At 44.7% G+C, this 27,421-nt stretch overlaps 1 long non-coding RNA gene across 1 annotated transcript in view; it reads left to right on the forward strand.

Annotated features, from left to right (window-relative positions):
• LOC143706822 (uncharacterized) overlaps positions 1-10,109 on the forward strand; it is a 458,129-nt gene extending 448,020 nt beyond the window's left edge. The window contains exon 3 of the long non-coding RNA XR_013193036.1: positions 10,100-10,109. This is a non-coding gene — a long non-coding RNA (uncharacterized LOC143706822). The remainder of the gene's footprint in view (positions 1-10,099) is intronic.
• The last annotated feature ends 17,312 nt before the right edge of the window (positions 10,110-27,421 follow it).

Raw genomic sequence — 27,421 nt, forward strand, 5'->3', positions numbered from 1 at the left:
GTTTTCAAAAAATCTTTGCCTGGTGAAGTTCAAATGGGATGGATAAACTACAAAGTCAGGGAGTATATTCCCCAACCGTTAAGGTGCTTTAAGTGTCAGAGAATAGGACATGTAGCACAACAATGTAAAGGGAGACAAAGATGTGCGAAATGTGGAGGAGAACATGAATATGGCAAATGTAATAAGGATACCAAGCTAAAATGCTGCAATTGTGGAGGTGAGCATAGTGCTGCATATGCCGAATGTTTGCTCCAGAAACAAGCTAAAGAAGTACAGAGGTACAAGGTTGTGAATAAGGTGTCATATGCAGAGGCTTTAAAAAGCATGGGCACTTATGAAAGCAAGGAAAATAGACCAATAGTGTGTCATGAAAACATGAATGAAAGCGCAATCATGGAGTAGGCCTTCCCCAGAGATCAGGTATAAGGAGAATTCAGCCAGTACCAGTAGACATAACACCAGTAAACACACAGCAAGCATGTAGGCATAAGTGTATAGTGGAGGAGAATACCTTGATGTTAGAAAAGAAGAGTTTTGTAGCTTTTATATGTAAATTTGTGAATGTTGCCACACGACAAGAAAGGAAAAGTGACAGGATCAAGACAGTGGTAGAAGCTGCAGAGGAGTTTTTAGGTATCCGAGATTTAAAAGCTGAAGATATACATAGTATGCTAAGTGCTAACAATGATGGAGGGTCTCAGAGTGTTATTTGAGCTTATAATGGTGTTCCATCTTTTGCAATGGAATGCTAGGAGTCTGATTGCAAATGGTCAAGAGTTTAAAAAGTTTGTAGTAGAGTCTGAAGATAGACCTGATATTATTTGCATTCAAGAGACTTGGCTACGGCCTCACCTTGACTTTAATTTACCTGGTTATGAGTCTGTTAGGTTTGATAGAGGTGAAAGTCAGGGTGGAGGATGTGCAACATTTGTAAGGGATGGGATACCATTTAGAAGAATAGAAACTGCAACAGAAATAGAATGTGTAATTATTGAAATTTATAAATCAGATGGGCAATTAGTAGTAATCAACGTATATAACCCTTGTAAATCATTAAATCTAGAAACCTTAGAGGAAATAATAAGGGGACAGAGAAATGGGAAAGAAATATGGTGCGGAGACTTCAATTCACATAATAGTCTGTGGGGAAGTAAACATACTGATAGTAATGGTGAAGCAGTGGAAGAATTGATGGATGTTAGACAACTAGTTTGTTTAAATAATGGAAATGGCACAAGAATTGACATCCGTTCTAACAAATTGTCTTGTATTGATCTAACTCTTGTTTCTAATAATATGGCAAACTCTTGTGAATGGAAGGTAAAGGAAAGTACAACTATAGGGATTGATCATTTTCCAATACTTTGCTCTACAAATGTTGAAATAGATCTTCAAGAAAGGCCTAATCACAAGAAGTGGGAGTTTGATAAAGCTGATTGGGAAAAATTTAAAGAAATTTGTTGTATTACAGCAGAGTCGATTTCAATGCAGGGAGATATTGAAGAATGTGCATCTGAAGTTACACATTTAATATTGAATGCAGCAGTTAAAAGTATACCATACAAGTCAGTTTGGGGGGAAAGGAAAATGGTCCCATGGTGGAATGATACATGTACAAAAGCTTTAAAAGAACGAAATAGGGCAATGAGAATGTTAAGAAATAACTTGAATCAAGATAATTTAATTAATTACCAGAGGAAAAAGGCTCAGGCACGAAGAGTAATTAAGAATAGTAAACATAATGCATGGAGGAGATATTGTTCTACTATAGGGAGGGAAGTTAAAATAGGAGAGGTGTGGTCAATGCTGAAGAAAATGAGTGGGAAAAAAGTGTATGCTAAAATACCAGTATTAGAGGGGGATGGAATATTAGCAATAACAGATAAAGAAAAGGCTAATATGCTGGGAAAGAAGTTCGCTAGTGTGCATAGTGTTGATCATTTAGAAGATATCCATAGACTACATAAAGAGACGGTTATTAAAGAAAATAGAGATATGTTTATTAAAAAAGAAAGTGAGGAAAGTACTATGGATGCAGAAATTAATTTGAATGAATTAGTGATGGTATTAAATGGTGTTAAGAATACTGCTTCAGGAGAAGATCAACTCAGTTATGTTATGTTCCAGAAGTTACCTGAAAAAGTGTTAAAGATAATAATATTGCACTTATTTAATAAGATATGGGAAGAAGGTAAAATCCCGAAAAGCTGGAAGAGTGCATTAATATTACCATTTAATAAACCTGGGAAAGATACTAATAATGTTGGTAATTATAGACCTATCGCCCTAACATCACATCTATGCAAGTGGATGGAGAAGATACTAGTCCGAAGACTTAATTATACCCTTGAACACAGAGGATTACTAGCACCATATCAAAGTGGGTTCAGAAAAGGGCGTTCCACAATGGATGCTGTTGTGAAAGTAAGCAACGAGATAGAGAAAACGTTTAAAATGAAAGAAATAATGAGTATTGTATTTTTTTGATATTGAAAAAGCTTATGATTCCATGTGGAGAGAAGGGCTGTTAATTAAATTGAATAAAATGGGAATTAGAGGTAGGTTTTATAACTGGGTCTTAGAATTTCTGTCAGAAAGAAGATTTAGAGTTAAAGTGGGATCAGAAGTATCTGAAGTATTTGAAATTGTTAATGGAATCCCACAAGGCAGTGTTATTAGTCCAGTTTTGTTTAATGTTATGATTAATGATATTTTTATTAATCTAAATAGAAGGATTGGGTCAGCTCTGTATGCTGATGATGGGGCCATCTGGACAAGAGGACGAGATCCAATAAGGGTGAGGAATAAAATCAAGGAAGCAATAGAAAAGGTAGAACAATGGTCGTATAATTGGGGCTTTAAACTTTCTACAAGTAAGTCTTGTCATATGATATTTACCAGGAAGAAAGGGATAGAAAAACAGAACCTGAAGTTATATGGTCACAATATGGAAACAGTAGATCATTTTAAATATCTGGGTATGTGGTTAGACCAAAAGGGAACATGGAAAATACACGTTGAAAAGGTGGAATCTAAATGCAAGAAAGTCATAAACCTAATGAGAGCAATAGTGGGGAAAGACTGGGGAGCAAATAAACAGTCATTAATGTATATCTACAGGGCACTAATGACGTCAACAATAGATTATGGATGCTATGTATATGGAGCAACAGCTAAAACACATCTATTGAAGTTGGATAGATTTACTAACAAAGCGTTGAGGATTTGTGCTGGTGTAATGAGATCAACACCAATTAAAGCAATCCAGGTTGAGCTAGGAGAAATGCCCTCAGACCTGAGAAGAGATAAATTAATCCTTATATACTGGAGTAGATTAAGTGGATGTGGATATGAAAATCATGCAAAGAGCATTATTCAGGAATGTTGGGAGTATAGTTCGTTTAAAGGCAAAGGCTTTGGATGGGTAACAAAAACAAAATCAGAGGAATATAAATTAAGTAATATCTGGTTTAAATCCCCTACACCTATTAGTAATATCCCTATTTGGTTATTTCCAAAAACTGAGATAGACTTAAATATATTGGAACTAAAAAACGAATGGGAAGAAACTGGGAAAGGCCATCTGGCAAGTCAGTATATAAGGAGCAAATATTACAGTTACTTAGATATGTATACAGACAGATCTAAAGATGAAGAGGACAAGGTAGGAATAGGAATATATATACCAACAATGAATGTAAGTATTGGGAAAAGATTACCTAATCAGGCTTCGGTATATACAGCAGAGATGATGGCGATTATTGTAGGACTGCAGTGGGTTGAGGAAGTAAAACCAGACAGAGTGGTGTGTTGTGTTGATTCTGTAGCAGCCCTTTATAGTATTCAAAACATGAAATCTGATAGAGAAGATTTAATGCTCGAAATACAACAAAGTTTATTTAGATTACAGAGACTACTGATAGACGTGAGATTCTGCTGGGTACCTGCCCATGTAGGTATAAAAGGGAATGAGGGAGCAGATAAAATAGCTAAAAAATCAACCAGGACGAACGATGTCATAAATATACCCATTGGAAAAGGAGAAGCTAAGGCGATAATCAAAAAAGAAATAATGAAGAAATGGCAGGATAGGTGGGATATGGATAAAGGTGGAAGGAAATATTAAAGTTTGCAAAAATCTATTAATGTTCAGGGGGTGAATAGAAGTAACAGAAGAGAGGAGTGCGTTTTAACCAGGCTGAGATTTGACCATACAGGGTTAAATAAAACATTGTTTTTAATGGGCAAAAGTATATCAGATATATGTTTGGAATGTAGATCCAAGGAAGATGTAGAACATGTATTAATACATTGTAAGAAATATAGGGATGAGAGGATGAGGTTAAACCAAAAGATAAGTAAGGCAGGAAGGAAGTGGAACCTCGAAGGTTTATTAGGCACAACAGGTGATGGGGTAAAGGATACACAGAAAGCAGTTATACAATATTTAAAAAACATAGGAATATATAAGAGGATCTGTTTTTTTTTGTTTTTTTTTTATATAAAGTAGTCCCAACGGATAGTTCATGCTGCATACTCTGATACAGTAGGTGGCGGTATGCACCTTTAAAGTCATGGATGCAATCTGCCATAAAACGGAAAAGAAGAAGAAGAAGAAGGATCACATGACAAACAAGGGATCACGTGATATACAAGACACAACAAAAACCCACACGTAACAGCAGCTTCCTCATTAAACTTTCTGAACAAAAAGTAGAGGTACTGCCTGTGTCCAGAAATGCATAGGTTTGTACAATTTTGTTGCCCCTTGCAGACTTTACTTGAACTGGAAGGATAGGTTGTCAGGAATCAATCAGATTCATTCCCATCCACCACTCAAAGATCACTCTCCCCGGAATACGAACCACTCACACCTGTGCACCATCAATTACCTCATCACCCAGCACTACAAAACACCCATGCACACTTCAGTCTTTGTCAAGCCTCCAACAGGAATAGACCATAACCCTCTGTCTCCTGAAGTCTCCAAGTCAACCTGAAAACCACCACGTAACGTATACTCACCTTTGAAATACTCACCTTTGTATCCTTGTCCCGCTGTTCCCAGAAGTCCTGCCTGGTCCCATGTTCCCCGAGTCCTGGAGATTCGTCTGAGTGTCCCACGTTCCCGCCGAGATCTCCGTGTCCACTACTGTATCTGAAATAGAAAAGGAGACGTATCAATGAACAGTGTCTGTTCACGCCAAGCTAACTAAAGGAGGATCTGCTCACCTGGAATCCGCTCTGCATGTAGTGATCGTCACTGCACCTTCACCTGAACCTTGCCTATTCACCTTGTCACTTGAATCATTGTAAATAAACTCACGTTTGAATTCACTTACCTACATGTACATTTACATTTACATTTATTCATTTAGCTGACGCTTTTATCCAAAGCGACTTACAATTGCTATATATGTCAGAGGTCGCACGCCTCTGGAGCAACTAGGGGTTAAGTGTCTTGCTCAGGGACACATTGGTGTCTCACAGAGGATTCGAACCCGGGTCTCTCACACCAAAGGCATGTGTCTTATCCACTGCGCCATCACCACCCCTACCTCCGCCTCTGTGCCTGTATCCTGACAGAAGGCTTGACCCACAAAGGAAAAGAAACAGCGCGATGGAGTCTACCCGCCATGGTGATAATCCTGTACAACCTACAACCGCTGTTGTGAATTCCAGTCAGCCGACGCTCAGTACTTCCGCAGGCCCCACTTCTTCTATGGTTTGCTTCGCGAACCCAGCATCACGTCCAGCGCCATTCTCCGGCCGGGCGGAGGATTGCAACGGGTTCCTGCTTCAGTGTTCGCTCCCTTTGGAACAGCAGACCCAGTTGTACCCCACAGAAAGATCGAAGATTGCTTTTATAATCCAACAGTTATCCGGGGCTGCTTTAAGATGGGCTGAAACATTGTGGTTACAGGAATCCACTGTTACCTCGTCGGTACAGGAATTCGTAGACCATTTTAAAGAAGTTTTCGGGCGACCAGTTGATGATTCCTCCACCAGCGACAAACTACTGCAGCTGCATCAGGGCAGAAAATCGGTTTCTGAGTATTCATTGGAGTTTCGCACTCTAGCCTCCGCAAGTGGGTGGAACGAGAAGGCGCTCATCTCTGTCTACCGACGTGGTTTGAATCCTGCTCTCCGTCTTCAAATGGCAATATATGATGACAGCCTGGGTGTGGAAAAGTTTATCCAGCATCTCGCCGCGTGCACCAACGATCTCAGGGCTGCTATCTCGAAACTCAACGACGCACTAGTACCTCTCAGTACCCCGCGGAAGGTCCATCCGAAGCAGGTGGAGAAAGGATGCAAGTGGATACTCACCGACTGTCTCCAGCGGAACGTGCCCGACGTCGAGAGCTAAGATTATGTCTGTATTGCGGAATGGGAGGACATTTTCATCAGTCATGTCCAACTCGACCCCCCAGAATGCTTGTGAGTTCTGTCTTTACGACCGATTCGGTGTCAGCCCCATTAACGATATCAGTGATCCTAAAATCCACGACTTTCCATGTTTCTGCCACAGCCATTGTGGACTCCGGGTCGGCAGGAAACTTCATTTCCGGACAGCTCTGTCAAAAACTCCAGCTCGAGAAGTCAGCCACCACCAGACCGTACTCCATCCATGCAGTGACGGGTGAAACCATAAATCAGGGGTATGTCACATCTCAGATCAAACCTGTCATCCTCGGTGTCGAAGACACACACCATGAATTATTTGAACCTTTCATATTAGAGAACAGTCAGACTGATATAATCCTTGGCCGCCCATGGCTTATACGACATCAACCGAATATCAACTGGAAATCTAGTAAAATACTGACTTGGGGTTGTAAATGTGCGTCCAGGACCGCCGAACTCGCGATCACACCCATTGTTAACATACCCGGCAACATTCCAGTGAACTCAACCTCTGTTGAAAGCCCCACAGAAAGCCTGTCAGTGTCCATCCCTACCTGTTACTCTCTGTTTGCAGATGTGTTCAATCCTGTCGAGGCTGCCAAATTACCACCTCACCGAGCCTGGGATTGTGCCATCGATCTCGTTCCAGGAGAGCCCATCCCTAAGGGACGAATCTACTCCCTGTCTATCCCCGAACAAAGAGCCATGCAACAGTACATTGAAGAAGCCTTGAACCAGGGTTATATCCGCTCCTCCACATCACCTGCTGCTGCCAGTTTTTTCTTTGTCCCTAAGAAGGATGGCGTACTACGTCCGTGTATCGACTTTAGAACCCTGAATCGGATAACCGTGAAGTTCCGCTATCCACTCCCGCTGGTTCCTTCCTCTCTGGAACAACTTCGAGAGGCTAAGGTATTCACCAAACTGGATTTGAGAAGCGCATATAATCTCATCCGAATTCGAGAAGGCGGCGAATGGAAGACCGCGTTCATCACCCCAGCAGGCCATTACGAATATTTGGTTATGCCATATGGTCTGGTAAACGCTCCTTCCATCTTCCAAAGCTTCATGGATGAAGTCTTCCGAGATTACCTGAATCGGTTCGTAATAATCTACATTGACGACATTCTAATCTATTCCAAGGATCCAGTGGAACATCAACGACATGTCTCCCTAGTACTCCAACGGCTACGTGAATTCTCCCTGTTCCTTAAGGCAGAGAAATGTTCCTTCCACCAAACCTCAGTCGAGTTCCTCGGTTATCAACTCAGTGAAAAAGGAGTAGAGATGGACGATCGCAAGACCAAGGCGATAGCTTCCTGGCCAACCCCACAGACTGTTAAAGAATTGCAAAGGTTCCTTGGATTTGCCAATTTTTACCGGAGGTTCATTCACCAGTACAGCCTGTTAACTGCCCCTCTAACATCTCTCCTCAAAGGAAAGCCCAAGACACTGCTCTGGACCGGTGAGGCCGATCACGCATTCCAGTCTCTAAAGACAGCGTTCACCACAGCTCCTCTACTCCGACATCCTAATCCTGAGGAAATGTTCATTGTTGAAGTTGATGCCTCCACTACTAGAGTAGGAGCTGTGTTATCCCAGTACTCCAACTCGTCCCCCAGACCTATGCCATGTGCGTTCTTCTCTCACAAGTTATCGCCTGCTGAGGTAAACTATGATATCGGCAATCGGGAACTCCTGGCGGTAAAGCTTGCTCTTGAAGAATAGCGACACTGGTTAGAGGGCGCCAAACACCCATTCCTGGTTCTCACTGACCAGTCTCCAGTACTTAAAGGAAGCAAAGCAACTCAATCCACGCCAGGCCAGATGGGCACTCTTCTTTACTCGATTCCATTTCCAGATCTCCTATCGCCCTGGTTCAAAGAACGTCCGAGCGGATGCTCTGTCTCGTCTCCATGCCCCCGAAACTCACCACGAAGAACCCAAGAATATCTTGCCAGAAAGGATGTTTGTCAATCCCATTCAGTGGGATTTAAACGAGCAACTGATGGAGTTGTCCCGACACCAGCCCAGTCCTCCAGAGTGCCCAACCGGAAAGATTTATGTACCCGATGAATTTCGCATGTCACTAATCTCCTCAGCACACTCATCCGTTGGGACGGGTCACCCTAGAATAACCAAGACCTGCTCCACCCTCCAGACCCGCTATTGGTGGCCCAACATGCTCCGCGATGTCAAGACCTTCATCCAAGGATGCATCCTGTGCGCTATGAATAAGAATCCCCGTCACTTACCCGCTGGAAAGCTCATGCCCCTACCTGCTCCACAAAGACCCTGGTCACACATTGGGGTTGATTTTGTGACTGACCTTCCACCCTCAGAGGAAAACACCTGTATCCTGGTGGCCATTGATCGCTTTTCTAAAGCGTGCAAATTGATTCCCCTGAAGAACTTACCCACAGCATTTGTAACCGCAGAACTGTTAATGGAACATGTCTTCCGGAATTTCGGCCTTCCAGAGGAAATTGTGTCAGACAGGGGGCCACAATTCATCTCAAAGGTGTGGCGAGCCTTCTTTGTATTAATGAACGTAACCGTAAGTCTAACTTCAGGGTATCACCCACAGGCGAATGGGCAGGCGGAACGTAAAATCCAGGATGTCAGCCGTTTCCTCCGTACCTTCTGCCATGCCAACCAGCATCTCTGGAGCCGCTATCTCGTATGGGCAGAGTATGCTCAAAATTCCCTTCGACAAACCTCCACCAACTTAACCCCGTTCCAATGCATTCTGGGTTACCAACCCCCACTGTTCCCGTGGTCCGGGGAGTCCTCAGAAGTCCCTGCAGTCAACGCCTGGTTCCGGAACAGTGAGAGGGTATGGAACCAAGCTCACCATCACCTCCAACAAGCCATAAACCGCCACAGTCACTTCGCAGACGCTCATCGTCGCAACGCCCCCGAATACCAACCTGGCCAACTGGTTTGGCTTTCGACCAAGGATATCCGGCTGAGACTACCTTGTCGCAAACTAAGTCCAAGATACATCGGTCCATTTCCCATAACAAGGCAAATTAATCCAGTTACCTACCAGCTCCGTCTGCCAAACCAGTATCACATCCACCCCTCATTCCATGTCTCCCTTCTGAAGCCCCATCACTCACCTGTTCCAGTTCCCTTTACTGATCTGGCGCAAGATGAGAATCCTCCGGTACTCCCCATTGAAGCAGAATCCATCTTCGCTGTAAGAAGGATCCTGGACTCCCGACGTCGGGGTGGTCAACTCGAGTACCTGGTTGACTGGGAGAATTATGGACCAGAGGAGAGGTGTTGGGTAACTCATACACCCTCTAGTGTCACAAACAAAAAATACAAAAATCCCCACTTAGTCGGTTTGTCCTTTATGTACTGTGTCATCCCTGTTTTGGCTTTTGTTGCCACCATCCTATCATCTTTTGCCAAATTTTTGTTTGGCTGGTAAAAGGACTTGCATGCTGCCTTGATTTCTGTCATCAGAGGCTTGAGGCGAAACAGTGGGTCATGGTCTGATGTGCCCTTTTTTCTGTCATTCACAACGTCCTCAGCCAGATCACTCATGTGCACATTTGAGGAAATGCTGAGCCACCTGTCCCTTGGCATCACTTTCTTTGGAAATGGCACTGATTTTTTTTTTTTTTTGCCTCCAGTAAGCTTTCACTGATCCAAATTTTAGCAGTCCCATGAAAAGAACAAGTGCAAGATATTTTAGGAAGTCTGTGAGGGTGACATCAGTCCATTTGAATTCAAGTCCTTGTGCTATCTTCTTTGTAGCTTGCTTATTTGTGTTACTGCATAATTGTCTGATGACATTATTGCTGAAAAAATGCTGGAACAAGTGAAGTGGACTGTACACTTTGCATTTATCGAGTTGCACTCCTGGGGGCCTGGCAGGTGCAAACCTGGGGAGAATGGGTGCCACATAGGGCTGGGCGATAAATCGATTTTATCGATTAACTCGAATGTGTAGTTTACGCCGATTTTTTTTTTAAATGAAAATCGGTTTTCTCTTTAACAACCGCCAACGCTCCCATCTGGGCTCCCGTAGTTCCGACCGGGCTCAGCGCTTGCCATGATAGAGATGCACAAACAACATGGCAAATGAGCAAGATCGCGGCAGCAGAAGCACACCCGCCGAAAACATTTACAAGCTGAATCTGCAGGGCTCCCAACTCTCACGAGTTCACTGTGAGAGACGCAATTTTGGCACTTTTTACACGCTCTCACGCCACACATCCATTTTCTCACGCAGAGAAAAATTGCGAAGCAAAGAGGACACTGACACCGACAGACAATACAGAGCAGGTTACTATCGATATGAAACAGATTCTCAGCTCTCAGATTCTGTCAATTTTATTACGAAATTCAAACAATAAACACTGTTTTGGCGCTTGTAAATGTGACGTGAAAGAACGCTGGCAGATCTCAGTTTAAGCGGCATGTGAATCGATCATCTGTTACTCTTTACTACCAACTAACCGAAATGTAATAAAATCGATCAATCAGTGTTTTTCAACCACGGAAAGATGTCCATAAAACAGCTGGAGAACAACATGTCACATAACGTTACATTTACCTCAGGATGGCTTTTAATGACCCATAGCACGCATGTTAGTTGGACTTAAAATAATTGCTATAGAGGAGTATTTTGCTAAATATGATAACTATATTACACATTTATTATATTTTTACCTATATCATTAAAATAGTATAACGTTGTTATTAAAAAAAATGCATTATATTTAATTTGAGTTAGTTTTAACCATTAATAATACCAGCTGACAGGGCTCTCTGTATGTTTACAGCATTAGGGGATTTTTTATTTTTTTGGAGAACAATTAACACATTAACGTATCTAATGTACCTATTTATCCAAAGGAATTTATATTGAATCAAGATCAGAATCAAATTGAAGTTGAAATTGTGTAATTTGTGTTCAGCAATAATAAAAACAGTAGCATACCAGTAAACTTAATAAAATTATGTTTAGTTAGCAAATAATTTGATGCAAGTTTTTTTTTTTTTTTACACATCCCCCCAATCCCAATCCACCCATTTTATTTTATGTTACATTTTCATTGTTTTCAAAGACAGGGCCTGTCCTCTTGTCTTTTTGGCTTGTTGTTTCTGATTGCACTTTAATCAAGATCAAATCCCAGAAGGGAATATTATAGTTAAAACTTGTTTTGAACAATTTCTTTGCCATGCAGATTGATTTTAAGTAGGGAGAGAAAAAAATCGATTTAAATCGTAAATCGGATTTTTTGTGAAAAAATGTGACGAGTGTGACGAGCGTGATCTTGAGCAGCTCGGTGTGGGCCTCTGAACAATCTGTGTAGATTGCCTGCGTGTTGGAGTTTCTCTCCTAGGCTCAATCGCCTCCAGGCTCAATCGCCTCCTCGGTGGAAGCTAAGGTGCTGTTGCCGGTGTAGGTGTCGTGCATGGCAGGCTCAATCGCCTCCTCGGTGGAAGCTGAGGTGCTGTTGCCGGTGTAGGTGTCGTGCATGGCAGGCTCAATTGCCTCCTCGATGGAAGCTGAGGTGCTGTTGCCGGTGTTGATGACGTACTTGGGTCATTATCATTACTGAAATAAATGTAAAAGGAGAGAGCAATTACACAATTAAACTGGAAGCTTCTTTTTGTGTCAAAATTCAATGTAGAAACATTAACAAGTCCACTATAAACTCATGTAACCCTATGAAACTCCACTGTCCACTAAAAACACATTTCATCACTTTTGAACTGAGCTTACAGGGAAGAGGAAGGGGAGTATAGTACACTAAAATAAATATTTCTCAATCTAAATCTCTCTCTGACTAAAAATCCAATACATACACACTCAAAATGTATCAGACAATAAATTATAATGATAAAGAGGTTATTTGAAGTTACATACCAGTCCTCAAATGGATCTTCCCCATTCTGGTAAAATGTCTCATCGTCTGTGTAAAAGCTGTCTGCTTCGCAAGCAGTCCTCTGATTAGCTAGACTACATCATGGTAACTGTCCTCTGATTGGGTAAGAAAAATATTCCTCCCCGCGGCAATTTTTCCAGTGGTCGTTGCGAGTGGAATCTGTCTAACAGCATCGATTTCATTGGCCTTTTTACGCAGTGGTATTACGCTACACGGAAGAGTGTGTATATACAAATCGGGTAGCACTGTTTTCAGCGGAATCTGAGGAAGACGGAAAAAAGACCGCACCTCTCTATCATTAATAGTTTTTAAGATAATTACACATTTGTAAAAGTATGCCATTTTGGGCGGTACCGCCCAATCCGTCCCCAGAGGGTTAAACTTTTAACAAGTCAATCGTTTACTTATATGATGTTAAACAAATACAATTTAACCACAAAGAAACAAAAAGTGTTTTCTAAAGTACTTACACTTGAAACATTCCTGATAAGTACTTACACTTGAAAACTCCGGTTTCCGCCATTGTCAAATATAACGACAACAACTCCTTTCCGTGGCATCATGGGATAGTAAAGTGTCCATCGTATGCGCACTTCAGAATCTTGCCGGAAGTAGTAGGTCATCCGGGTACTTTTCGCCTACTGTTTTTCGAATTCTATGATTTCGGAAATACTACTCTGCTCGCATACTGTTTTTCGCATACTATATAGTAGGGAACTATTCGATTTCGGACGCAGCTATAGACTTAGAGCTCAAACATGAATTGGGGCTCAGGTCAGTAAGCAGACAGACTGGCTAAACCAACCGTCTGCTAGCTGTCTCACGTCACTGAGGTCAGATAAATCCCATCACATAGAGACTCTTTCACCTAGATATCATCATATAGACTAGAGACTGTGTCTGTTCCCCCGAATTAGGAAATACAAAAAACTCCCAATTTGAAGCTGCAGTAGGGAGTTTTGAGAAAATGTTGACTTAGCCTGAAAATTTGAAGAAGCACAACTTACAGGTCCAACCCCCTTGCTCTCGGCTGCACTACAGCCCTCCCTCCACAGCTCCTCCCCCACAGTGGAGCCTGCCGTGAACGCGCAGGCTAGTAAGCAGGACCACCGATGACGGCGGATTATAAACAGTTATGGAACATTCACTAATAGAGACGAAACATCAACAATATGCTTTACATTGACTATGGCCTGCCCATACTTTGACTACAAACTTGGTCCTCAAATCATTATGTATTTTGCAATACATGTACTTTATAAGGTTGCACTCTTTCTATAAGTTATAAATAGCTACTAAGATAACGTTAAAGGATTAGTTCACTTTTAAAAAAAACTTTTGCTGATAATTTACTCACCCCCATGTCATCCAAGATGTCCATGTCTTTCTTTCTTCAGTCGAAAAGAAATTAAGGTTTTTGATGAAACATTCCAGGCTTTTTCTCCATATAATGGACTTCAATAGGACACAAACGTTTCAAGGACCAAATGACAGTTTCAGCGCAGCTTCAAAGGGCTTTAAACGATACCAGACGATGAATAAGGGTTTTATTTTAAAATAAATAAAAAAACTTTAAGTTTTATAAGCACAAATGCTCCCCTTGCTCTGTTCTGTGATGCACGTTCGTGATCCTGTTCGAAATCGTTCATCCAAATGAACTAATCTTTTTTCAAGTCATTTCGTTCGTTGAATGAACGAAATGACTCCGAAAAAGACTCGTTCAAAATGAACAAATCTTTTTTCGAGTCATTTCGTTCGTTGAATGAACGAAATGACTAGAAAAAAGATTCGTTCATTTGGATGAACGAGTTCGAACAGGAGAGTCACGAACGACGGTACGCGCTCGCGCTGTGCAAGAGAGGGGTGATCAGCGCGTACACGAGCGTGATTGACACTGCTAAGACATTCCTCCTGGCTCTGATTGGTTGTTTCTGACCGGTAGCGGTGTATTTCTGCAAATGGCAGTAGGACCACAGGGAGGAGCCAGAGAAGCTTGATTTTTTTCACAGATTATCTGTCTCATATTCTACTTTCAGGACATAATGACATTTTTAACAAATATTTGTTTACAAAAGCTACCTACTGGAGCTTTAATTGAAGTTCAACAAATAAAAAAATGTATAATACAAATGATAAAGCTCGGGTTGCTGAATATTCAATCCCTTTCTTCAAAAGCACTTATTAGGGGCCAAGCACCGAAGGTGCGGAGGCACCTATTGTATCTGTTCCGGTTCTTATTAGGGGCCAAGCACCGAAGGTGCGGAGGCACCTATTGTGTCTGTTCCGGTTCTTATTATTCTTCTTCTTCCGACTGGGCGTCCATGGCAGCCCATAGAACCGTTTGCGGGAAAGTTGTTTTGGTTTGACATTCTGATAGAGGACAGTCCCAACATTAAATACACCAATTTTGGTGTCTCTAACTCATTCCCTCTAGCGCCACCACCTGTCCAAAATGTCACTTTTATTATTCTAATAACTTTTGAACCATAAGGCCTATCAACAAAATTCTTTTTCCTCTGATTCCTGAGCTCAAGCCGATTCGATTGCATTTTCCATCATAAAAATATGGCCGCCATTTTGAATTGTTCAAAAAACCTACTTTTTCGAACTCGTCCTAGACGGTTTGTCCGATTTTCACCAAAATTGCACCAGATCGTCTTCAGGCAGTGGGGACCAAAAGTTATGAAATTCAAGTTGATTCGTCAAACCGTTTTCGATAAACGCAGGAACAAATTTTACGTAGCGCTTGCAAAAACAGAATAAAGGCTGTATCTCCGCAACGCTTTATCATATTGAGACCAAGCTTGGTACATGTCATCACAAGCATGACCTGAGGCTACATGCTGCGTTTCGGCGCAGTGCTACCTACTTGTCCGGAGATACAGAAAATGGCTATTTTTACTTATAACTTCTGATAGATTTGTCCAAAAATCATAAAAGTGGTCTCGTTAGATTCAGGGCGTCATGTCGAGTTAACTGATATCCAATTTTCCCAGATTGGCAATTTTGGCTGTTGGCCATTTTGAATTATGTGCTAAAATGCTGTATTTTCTGAACGCATGAACGAATTGTTACGAAACTAGGTATGGGTCATCAGTACGATGCCCTGAAGGAACCTGACAAGTTTCGAACAGCGCCACCTAGTGGTAAGATTTATTTTTCAAATGCTTATAACTCTGGGTGTGGTTGACTTATTTTCACGGCAGTAATCTCGTTAGGTTCCTGAATCCTTGCCGAGTCCACAGATACCAAACATGCTAGGTTTCGGCTTACGGTTTGTGTAGCGTTGTGACTTAGCACTTAAAATACATTTGCCGATATCTTCGAAACCGTTAGTCCGATCGAGATGAAACCACCGTCAGAAGTTTAGAAACATAGGTTGCTGGCTAAATGCTAATACCTGAATGCCAAAATATTGATAGTAAGGGGTAGTAAAATTCAATCAAAGTCACGTGTCAATCATTTTGACGTGTTTTTTTTCATATAAATGTATATAACTCCGAAGCGAATTGAGATATTTTCACCAAATTTGGCACACATATTTATGGGCTCATTCTGAGGACACATGAAAATTTTTGGGGGATTTTGCCTCTTGGTGGTGCTATAATAGAACAAAACATGAAATTCCCATTGACTTCAATACAATTTTGTGATGCTATACTTAACAAATGCATTGCTGTAACATTATGAAACTCAGAATTTGCCACCAGCACCATGTCCTTAAGGTACTCAAAAGAATTTGAGACGGTGCCACCTTTTGTCAAAAGTTATAATTAAATATACAAAAATGCTAATAACTTTTGAATGAATTTGCCTATTAATTTGCCTTAATTGATTCCTTGGGTTATGCCTAAAAACAAAGATACCAATTTTGCCAAAGTCCAAACTTCCTGTCCGCCATCTTAATTATTATAAAATAACTACTTTTTCAAACTCCTCCTAGACCGTTTGTCCAATTTTTACCAAAATAGAATCGTATCTTTTCCAGACCGTGCTGATTAAAAGTTATGGATTTCGTGTTGATAGACGAAACAGTTTTCGTGTACCGCAGCTTCAAAGTTGAGGCATGCTGCCAAAATGACTATTCAGGCTTTATCTCTGCAATGCCTTGACAGGCATTTTGAAATCAAACTTTGTATGTGTCATTGTCACCTCACTCTGACCACAACACATCAATTTCGTGACTGTGCCACCTATTGGTCGAAAGTGATAATCCATTAAAACATTTTTACTTGATGTATAAGATTTTTTTTGCCATTTGCCCAAAATCCTCTTAAAATGTCTTTAATTGCTCCTTGCTGCAGTTGGTCTGACACTCCAAGCCATGATGGCATCTGTTGCCACTTCTTCCGCTTGTTTCTCCTTGCTGCAGTTGGTCTGACACTCCCAGCCATGATGGCATCTGTTGCCACTTCTTCAGCTTGTTTCTCCTTGCTGCTGTTGGTCTGAAACTCACAGCCATGTTGGTTATCTTGTCGTCTTTTTTGCGCTTGGCCCGGTAATAGCTGCTTGCAGCTATATTTGTTAATGATATGATCACAGATTATAACCTAGATTTGCTGTGTTTGACAGAAACCTGGCTAAATACACTGCTTTAGATGAGTCCACCCCCCAAGATTATTGTTATAAACATGAGCCTAAGAAGACAAAGGGGGAGGTGTTGCTGTAATTTATAGTAATATCTTCATAATTAATGAGAAGTCTTGTTTCAAATATAATTATTTTGAAGTGTTGGTGCTTAATGTAACACTATCTAATGTAAATGATAAATCACGTTTGAGATTTGTGGTGGCTACTGTATACAGGCCACCAGGGCACCATACAGACTTTATTAAAGAATGATTGCTGATTGTTTTCTATCAGTTATACTGGCTGCAGATAAAGTCCTAATTGTTGGTGATTGGGATTGGCATTTAAAGACATTCTGAACTCTATTGGAGTTAGACAACACGTGTCAGGACCTACTCATTGTCGTAATCATACTCTATATCTAATATTATCACATGGAATCAATGTTGATGCCGTTGAAATTATGCAGCAGAGTGATAACATCTCAGATCATTATCTAGTCTCGTGTATACTTCATTTAGCCAAGGCTGCAGAGCCGACTCCCTGTTACAAATATGTTAGACCTATCACTTCTGCTACTAAAGTTTGTTTTATTAGAAACATTCCTGATCAGTTTCATCTCCTCAGCATCCCACATAGCTTAGAAGTCGTCGATATTCCGACAGAAACTTTTGACTTTCTCTTTTCCAGCACTTTAGACACAGTTGCTCCATGCACTTAAAGAAGATTAAAGAAAATAGTCCAACACCGTGGTACAACGAGCACACTCAGGCCCTTAGGAGAGTAGCCAGAAAAATGGAGCACAACTGGAAGAAAACAAAACTAGATTTTCTTTGCATTTCATGGAAAGAGAGCACAATTGCGTACAGAGAGGCCTTAAAAAATGCTAGATCTGCTTATTTTCAACCCTATTAGAAGACAATAAACAAAACCCTAGGTATTTATTTGAAACGGCGGCTAAATTAACAAAATATTTATGAACTTCTTTACTTACTAGATTGATAATTTTAGGGAGAAAATTATAACTATAACACCGTCTACTACAGTATAGCATCAGGCAGTGCGTTGTAGTCTCCCTGAGGAAAAATTTTATTCATTCATTCCTATACGAGAGGAAGAATTTTCTAAACTCGTTAAATCATCTAAATCTATTTATTTTCGATTAGACACAGCTACGGTGACCAAGGCTGACTTTTTTGGCATTTTTGGGATGCTTGTTGTAGTAGGGGAGTGTCGTGCAGCGCAGGAGTCTGCAGCTATTCAGATAATATCTGATCAATAATATCTCCACAAAGCAAACATCTGCAATAAAGTGTGGTCTGCTGGTGGAGCCTGAAGTGCTGGCAAACTATGCTGAACTGATGCAAGTTAATGTGGATTATGTGGATTAATGTAGGATTCATCTTTCACCCTGACCCACCACATCTCGGGGCCAGTCCAGAAGGTTGGGTGCATGACCCTTCAGAGACGACTATCAAATTTAACTGTGGAAAGAAATTTGGCATGATGACTTGTTCATAGCGGAAATGAAAGAGACATTATATATATATTGTTATGGCACATATATGAATGCATACCTTGAATTCCACTAATCTTGTCTTTACCAATCAGTTTTGCCTTCTGTCTTACTGTTGATTAACTGTAATGTTATTTTTTATTGTAAATGTTTGATGTTATTTATTGAATAAGTTGTTATTAATCAGTTTATGTTACACATACCAAAAAATAAAAGGGTGCATCATTTTGACCAAAATTTGTTTTAATTGTTAATCTAATGTTTTAGTGAAATCAAAGTTCCCTTTCGTTGTCACTCCGAGTTACGTCGGATGACGACGAATGGGGTTTCGCTTAGAAAGCCTATCAACTTCGAGTATTACAAAACGAGCCAATGGCAAAGAAATGCCATGGGTCTGCGGAATTTGCATGACGTAACTCCGCCCCACCTCGTGGGTATAAAAGGAGGACGCCAGCAACAGGCAGATATGTTTTCGCTTCGGAGCCAAGTGTAATTCTTCACTCCTTAAGCTATCTCTGATTGTCAGCTTCTTACGAGACGAGCAACTCTCCAGTGTTGGTGTGACGGCGATCTCCCGGCGAGTGCACACTTCCTGCTTATCTGAGCGTGGTTTGCCAGCGAGTGTGTTCTCCGCGGGCGCTTCAGCACTGAGTTTCTCTCACAAAAAGAGCTTGCACGCGGCACGTCTTTTTAAAGATGCCTCGCCCGTGCACTTCTGGTTGCGGTCGACTGGTGTCTGACTCTGATGGGCACGAGCGCTGCTTGGTGTGTTTGGGCTTTGATCACGCTAAAGCAGCGCTCGTGGATGAGTCATGTTCTTTCTGTGGGAAAGAAAGAAGAGGCTCTTCTCCTCGAGAGGCTCTACTTCGGCTGGTGGCCAGGGTGATCTGAGGGTGACTGTGTGGAACAAAGCGCCGACTATGTGTCCGTGCCCCGCAGCACCTTCTCCAGTGTTGCAACCCGCGAGTGTTCAGGGGATCATCGCGGGACCGTCCTTTGAGGTCCCGCGGGTGTCCTTTGGCGCTCCAGAGGAAGATGCGATGTCGATCGCAGCATCACTAGGCGGGTCTGATTCGTCTGGAAGTGACGACTCGTCACAGCTGCCACCCTCGGGTGTGAATACGGCTGTGGCTCAGTCTGATCCAGAGATGACGGCCATGCTTTCCCGGGCGGCCGCGAGCATTGGTTTGGAGTGGAACCCTCCACCCTGTCCTGAGCGCTCGCGGCTGGACGATTGGTTTTTGGGTGCAGCTGCGGCTTCCCGTCCTCAGCCTGCCCCAATACCTTTCTTCCCGGACGTGCATGATGAAATCTCGAAGTCCTGGAAGACTCCCATATCTTCCCGCGACCGCTCGTTGATTTCATCCGCCTTTCCTCCCCTCGATGGGGCAGCTGCCCGTGGGTACACTGGGCTCCCCCCGGTTGAGCGTTCTGTTGCGATGCAGTTGTGTCCTCAGAGTGCCTCTTCTCGCGGCGAGGCTAAGCACCCATCCAAGGCCTGTAGGTTCTCGTCTACCCTAGTGGCGAAGTCCTACAGAGCGGCGGGACAGGCGGCTGCCTCTTTGCATGCCATGGCCACTCTGCAGGTCTATCAGGCGCAGATGCTAAGGGACATGCACGAGGGTAGGACGGACCCAGGGCTCTTCGATGAGCTGCGCGCCGCCACCGACCTCGCCCTCCGGGCGACGAAGGTGACCGCACGCTCCCTGGGTCTGGTGATGTCCACAGCTGTGGTCCAGGAGAGACACTTGTGGCTGAACCTGGCTGACATGCGGGACGCTGAGCGCTCTCGCCTGCTCGACTCCCCCATGTCCCAGGCCGGCCTATTCGGCGGTGCGGTGGAGGATTTCGCCCAACAGTTCTCCACCGCCCAGAAACAGACTGAGGCCATTAGGCACATTCTGCCCCGACGGCCCGCTGCTGCCTCCACCCAGCCGACCGGGCAGATCCCTCAGTCTGTTCGCCGCCGAGGGCGCCCTCCTGCGGCTCCTGCCCCTCCCGCCCGGCCAAAGCAGCAGCCTCCACCCAGGCCCGGTCGCGGAGGAAGCCGTAAGAAGGCGCCCCAGCCCTCTCCAGCCCCGCCCCCCGCTAAACGCCGGGCCAAGCGGCGCTCCTGAGACGGGCTGCTCAGGGATGCTGAAAATTACTTCTCAGGAGATGGTAGCAGGACCACTCCTTCCCCCGGTGGAGGGCCGGGGGAGAATCTTTTGTTCTCCACTCCCCGCTGCTCACCCACGGGTGGACAGCACCCTAATGTGGTTAAAGAAAGAAGTAACATTTCCATCCCTGAGCACACAGAGTTCTCGGACGACACGGTGCGCCGCCTCCGAGCCGTGCACCCCTCGTCCCCCTCTGTCCCAGAGCCGGCTGGCAGTGCGCGCCGTCCCCGGACCGTGCCGCTCCCTTCCGCCTCTGTCGCCAGCCCCCTGGCAGAGCAGACCCCCGTGGAACGTTCTTCCTTCCCTGGTCTCCTCTGTCAGGGCGCGGTTAATGACTGTGCCCCCACACCGGGCCGCTATGCCGTCCACGTCCGGGCCAGTCATTCCGCCCTGCTGCACCATCGGTGGGAAGTCTGTGGTCCGTATGACCCCGCTGGTACAGTTTTTGGGAGCCTGGCTAGAGCTCCCCCTCCTGTCCCGCTGGGTCGCACGGACGATCAGGCTCGGCTACGCGATTCAGTTCGTGCGGTCTCCTCCCCGCTTCAGGGGAGTCCGCTCCACTTTGGTCGGTGGCAACGCCCCTATCATGAGAGCAGAGATCGGCACCCTGCTGGCGAAGGGTGCGATCGAGACCGTCCCTCCGGCCGAGATGAGGACCGGCTTCTACAGCCCGTACTTCATTGTCCCCAAGAAAACCGGTGGGTTACGACCAATCCTGGACCTGCGTGTGCTGAACCGTTCCCTTCACAGGCTGCCGTTCAAGATGCTCACTGCCAAACACATTCTCGGATGTGTGCGGCCCCAGGATTGGTTTGCAGCAATCGACCTGAAGGACGCCTACTTTCATGTCTCCATTCTCCCTCGACACAGACCGTTCCTTCGGTTTGCCTTCGAGGGGCAGGCATACCAGTACGCGGTTCTCCCTTTCGGGCTAGCCCTGTCTCCTCGCGTCTTCACGAAGGTCGTCGAGGCAGCCCTTGTTCCCCTTCGGGAACACGGGGTTCGTATCCTGAACTACATCGACGACTGGCTGATCCTAGCTCACTCTCGAGACCAGGTATGCGAACACAGGGACCTAGTGCTCCGGCACCTAGCTCGTCTGGGCCTTCGGGTCAACTGGGAAAAGAGCAAACTTTGCCCCGTGCAGAGGATCTCTTTTCTCGGTATGGACATCGACTCGGTCGCCATGTCCGCGCAGCTTACGAGCGAGCGCGCGCAGTCACTGCTGACTTGCCTGAGACAGTTCAAGGGCAAGAGTGCGTTTCCACTGAAACTCTTTCAGAGGCTCCTGGGGCATATGGCATCTGCAGCCGTGGCAACACCGCTCGGATTGCTTCATATGAGACCGCTTCAGCTTTGGCTTCGCGACCGAGTCCCGAGGTGGGCATGGCAACACGGCACCTTCCGAGTAACTGTTACTCCGTCCTGCCGTCAGACCTTCACCCCGTGGTCGGACCTCAGTTTTCTACGGGCCGGAGTGCCCCTGGAACGAGCTTCGCGGCATGTTGTTGTAACGACAGATGCCTCCTCCACGGGCTGGGGTGCCATGTGCAATGGACGTGCTGCCGCGGGCTCCTGGACAGGACCCCGCCGCCTCTGGCACATCAATTGCCTCGAGTTGCTGGCCGTACGACTTGCTCTGCGCCGCTTCCGGGCCGTGCTCAAGAACCAACACGTACTAGTCCGTTCAGACAATACCGCCACTGTAGCGTACATCAACCATCAAGGTGGTCTACGCTCCCGCCGTATGTCGCAACTCGCCCGCCACCTCCTCATATGAAGTCAGAAGCATCTGAGGTCGCTTCATGCCATTTACATCCCCGGAGCCCTGAACTGTGCAGCCGACGAGCTCTCACGGCTTCAGCCCCTCCCGGGAGATTGGCGACTCCATCCCCAGTCGGTTCAGCTGATTTGGGACCAGTTCGGGGACGCACAGATAGATCTGTTTGCCTCTCACGACTCGACCCATTGCGCCCTGTACTATTCCCTGACCGAGGGCACGCTCGGCACGGATGCACTGGCGCACAGCTGGCCGCGGGGCCGCAAATATGCGTTTCCCCCAGTGAGCCTTCTTGCGCAGACCCTGCGCAAGGTCAGGGAGGACGAGGAGCAGGTCATTCTGGTCGCGCCATACTGGCCCGCCCGGACCTGGTTCTCCGAACTAGTACTCCTCGCGACAGCACCTCCCTGGCCGATTCCCCTGAGGAAGGACCTCCTTTCTCAGGGACGGGGCACCCTATGGCACCCTCGTCCCGATCTTTGGAACCTCCACGTGTGGCTCCTGGACGGGACGAAGCAGGTTTGAGTACCCTTCCACCTACGGTGGCGGCTACCATCACTTCCGCTAGAGCGTCGTCCACGAGACACGTCTACGCGTTGAAGTGGAACCTCTTCGTCAACTGGTGCTCTTCTCTTCAAGAAGACCCCCGGAGATGTTCGATTAGTGTCGTGCTTTCCTTCCTTCAAGATAGGCTGGAGCGAAGGCTGTCTCCCTCCACCCTGAAAGTCTATGTTGCCGCCATTGCCGCACACCATGACCCAGTCGAAGGTAAGTCTGTTGGAAGGCACGACCTGATCATCAGGTTCCTGAGAGGAGCGAGGAGACTGAATCCTCCTCGTCCTCCTCTCGTTCCCTCTTGGGACCTCTCAGTGGTTCTAACTGCCCTGCGGAGTGCTCCCTTTGAGCCTTTGCAATCAGTGGAGCTTAAGTTCCTGTCTATGAAGACAGCGCTCCTGGTTGCATTGGCCTCCATCAAGAGGGTGGGGGACTTGCATGCATTCTCCGTTGACGAAGCGTGCCTGGAATTTGGGCCGGCTTACTCTCACGTGATCCTGAGACCCCGGCCTGGATATGTGCCCAAGGTTCCTACCACTCACTTCCGGGACCAGGTGGTGAACCTGCAAGCGCTGCCCCCGGAGGAGGCAGACCCAGCCTTGGCACTGCTCTGTCCAGTACGCGCCCTCCGCGCCTATGTAGACAGGACGCAGTGTTTCAGGACCTCAGACCAGCTCTTTGTCTGTTATGGTGGGAAGCTGAAGGGAAAGGCTCTCTCCAAGCAAAGGTTGTCTCACTGGATAGTGGACGCCATTGCCTTGGCATACCAGCAGCAAGGTCGACCGTGCCCCCTTGGTGTGACCGCCCACTCCACCCGGAGTGTGGCATCCTCTTGGGCTCTAGCGCATGGCGCCTCGCTAACAGACATTTGCAGAGCTGCAGGCTGGCCGACACCTAACACATTCGCCAGATTCTACAATCTCCGAGTGGAGCCAGTGTCCTCTCATGTACTCGCTTCAACCAGCTAGTACTGGACCCGCTCAGGTGTCTTCGCTTGCTCGCCATTCCACTCCCGGACTGGATACGTGCGATATTCTCCTCAGGTGAGCTTCCCCAAAAAGCCCTGAGTTCCTCCAGCACTCCTGACGTTGGCGCCAGTGTCTATTGCCTGTGCGTCGGCTAGGTGCCTCCCGTGTGCACGGTCCCTCCTCTGAGCGACCCCCACATGTGTATTTCCACTGTAAGCCTCTCTGAGCGTGTGTCTTTCCCTTGGCAAGCCACCTTGCCACCCCTGGGGTTGAAATATTCCACCTGCGGCTGGACACCCCAGTGTTCTCCATATGTCTCCTTCGGGTCATATGTGTATTCTCTAAGTCCCCCCCCTCTGGGTTGGCAGTAATTGCATATTTCCCCTAAACTTTGGGATATGCTCCCCAGTGTACCTTGGTATTCCTGTGCTAAATAGGAGTCCTTCGTCCGTGCCAGTCTCACGACAGGGATCTCAGATTTACGCAGGGCACTGGAAGACAGCTGAGAAGGTGGCGTGATTAGACTGGTAACCCCATTCGTCGTCATCCGACGTAACTCGGAGTGACAACGAAAGGGAACGTCTCGGTTACGTATGTAACCCTCGTTCCCTGAGTAGGGAACGGAGACGTTACGTCTGCCTGCCACTTTCCGCTGTACCGCGGGGATCGCCTGAGCTCAGTCTTGGCTCCTCAGCGAAGAAACATATCTGCCTGTTGCTGGCGTCCTCCTTTTATACCCACGAGGTGGGGCGGAGTTACGTCATGCAAATTCCGTAGACCCATGGCATTTCTTTGCCATTGGCTCGTTTTGTAATACTCGAAGTTGATAGGCTTTCTAAGCGAAACCCCATTCGTCGTCATCCGACGTAACGTCTCCGTTCCCTACTCAGGGAACGAGGGTTACATACGTAACCGAGACGATTTCACATTTCAAGAGAAAAATATTATGAATATAACAATTATGTTTAATTTGAGGTTTAAGAATAAGTGGGAACACTAAATTGTTTACATACTATTTACACATTATACATTATTTACACACAAAACATTAATTCATTCACTCTTCAAAACAAAACAGCATGAGACTGTTACAGATTTACAGATGTAAGCTAACGTTCGTGAACAGCTTATATTATAGACATATTAAGTTGTTCAGTTAGAAATGCATTTAGCCATTAACGGTACACATAGTTGCGTTAACTTAATAAACACATTATGAACAATCTTCCTTACTGCCTTAGCCACCATGTCACTATCTTTACAGCATAGCTGGATAGACTGACGTTTGAAGGTTCTGTCATATACTGACTCCCTTCTCAAAGGAGCAGTAAAATTGTTCCAAGGGAATAGGCTCGGGACAACACCACTCTTTAGGCGACGATCGACGCAGTCACCAATGTAATCATCCGGAGCGAAGTGCCAGCTGCAGACATAGGTGCTACCTCTTTTTACATAAAAATTCTCTCTTCGGATTGCCTGTATCCATTTGGGTTTCTGGTTTGGATCCACAGGAAAATAATGAAATGAAAGGTAGGGCTGTTTTTGGGTGGAAGATGAACAGCCTGGAACACAACAGAAACCTCGACTCTTCGATTCTGCCATTTTTCGTATCTGCCACTACGATAACAGGAAGTTCTAATACACTTTACTGACGTATTTCCAGTCGAAAAATGCGGAAGTGCGTAAAAGTCGTATTAAACGCAATACTCACGTAAGCTTGCTCGATGAAGAATGAGACAACACAATGAGCCCAATGGGCGGTTGAAATTTAAAAGGCTGATTTTCGCACTTCAGGGCAGTGACGACGAGTACATATGTAGTCCCAGCGCCGTAGGGCACCAAGTGCTGAGGGGGCACCAAAAATAGCCTAATGAAAAATCAATTATCATATCATAGTCATAATAATTATAATGGCGATATTATTCCAATATAGAAATATTATTAGGCACTTTTTTAGGGATGTATGTAACAAAACAGGCGGAACAAGAGTATTTAATTGCTCTTCAAAGTAGCTAACGATGGTGCCGCCGCCGCCTCAGTGGTCCGTTGGATTGTGTGTGTTACGGAAAAATTCAGTATTACTTATATTCATTTGTTTCCAAACTGTTAATTTCATTTAATAATGTGTTTCTGTGAGGGTTTCTAGCAGCTGAAGGGGGACAGGAAAGAACAAACGTAATAAAACCAGATAGGCCAGGAAGATTGACACCTAGGGCCCGAGAAGTGATTTAGTCAGGAGAATACATGGGGTTGTTAACTAATAAAATGTAGTCCCAAGCCCCCATCTGAGAGAAACAGGAGGTAATTTAGGTCGTAAATGACGGCCTTTTGGGTTCTCAGGGACAAAGAACAGTTTGACCTGCCCAGGGGGTAGAAAACCAGCCCAAACCAGTTTAAGATATGGGATATATTTAAGGAAAATTACAGAAACTGGGTAGGCGGGGTTACGATGACTGAGAACTGCATAAAATTAAGTTATGGCAAAGTTATTAAGGCCTTCATGGAGCGAAGCATGTTTTTGTTTGTAAGAAAAATATCTATATTTTTAACTTTTTAATCAAGAAAGGGAATTTTAAATCGCTATCACCTATCATGGTGCTGCTCTGAATAAGTTCTAAATAAAGCTTTTTAAAGATTTTAAAATTACCAAGTTGTTTTCTTCGTAGTTGATTATTAAGCTCTAAATTACGTAATTCGTTGGTATTCAGAATTTTCAATTTTTTCTCTCAGAAGTGGTCAAGCTTTTATTTATTTATTTATTCCTTTATTCATTTAAGCACATTTAATTTCCTAAATATATTTTCAAATAGCTTATTCTTTATCTTCAGCAGAAAAGTGAATAGTAGCCTATAAAAGTCCATGAAGTCTGATAGTATCCTATGGATAGTATTGACTGTCTTGCTTGCTTTACTGTACGTTCACACCGCCGCCGACTTGAGCTTTCAAAGCTACCGGAAGTCATTCATTTTCAATGGAAGCTGGCTTCTCTCAGCTGCAAGGAGCATCAAAGCTTTAAATTGTGTAGCATCATATTTAATCTCAATGTTTAGCCTTGTTACTTGATATTGTGATGACCTGCCGGGGCATGCAGATGTAAAGTAGCCTTGAGGCTAATTCTGGCATATTTACATTGCTGAAAAGCTAAGATGTTCATTAATATGCATTGTCCCTTTTAAATAAATAAATAAAATCCATCGGCGTCGCGTTTTGAGCATCAATCAGAAAGTTGAAAGTAGCTCAACTTTATGGTAATGAACTATGACGCGGTTCAGCGGCAAAAGCCAGCAACCAATCGGAATATTAGACGTCCTTCATGCTGGCTGATTCCAGAGAAACATACCATGTAAACTTTCGTTCCTACCAAAACATTAGTTCTGAGAAAATGGAGGAGAAGCTAATCATCACATTTGCTGAGTTTCCTATCATGATATCACGTTGTTTGCATCCACCCAGCAAAAATTAGTTGAAAAGACGTCGAAACGACGACATTGCCAGACGTCCAAACGTTAAAATTTGGTTGAAAAGTGAAAAGCCGTCTTTTTCAGGTTGTTGAAAAC

This window comes from Siphateles boraxobius, unplaced genomic scaffold (genome assembly GCF_051911475.1).
Source record: "Siphateles boraxobius isolate OS27281-9 unplaced genomic scaffold, OSU_SipBor_1 41, whole genome shotgun sequence".
NCBI classification, from domain to species: Eukaryota; Metazoa; Chordata; class Actinopteri; order Cypriniformes; family Leuciscidae; genus Siphateles; species Siphateles boraxobius.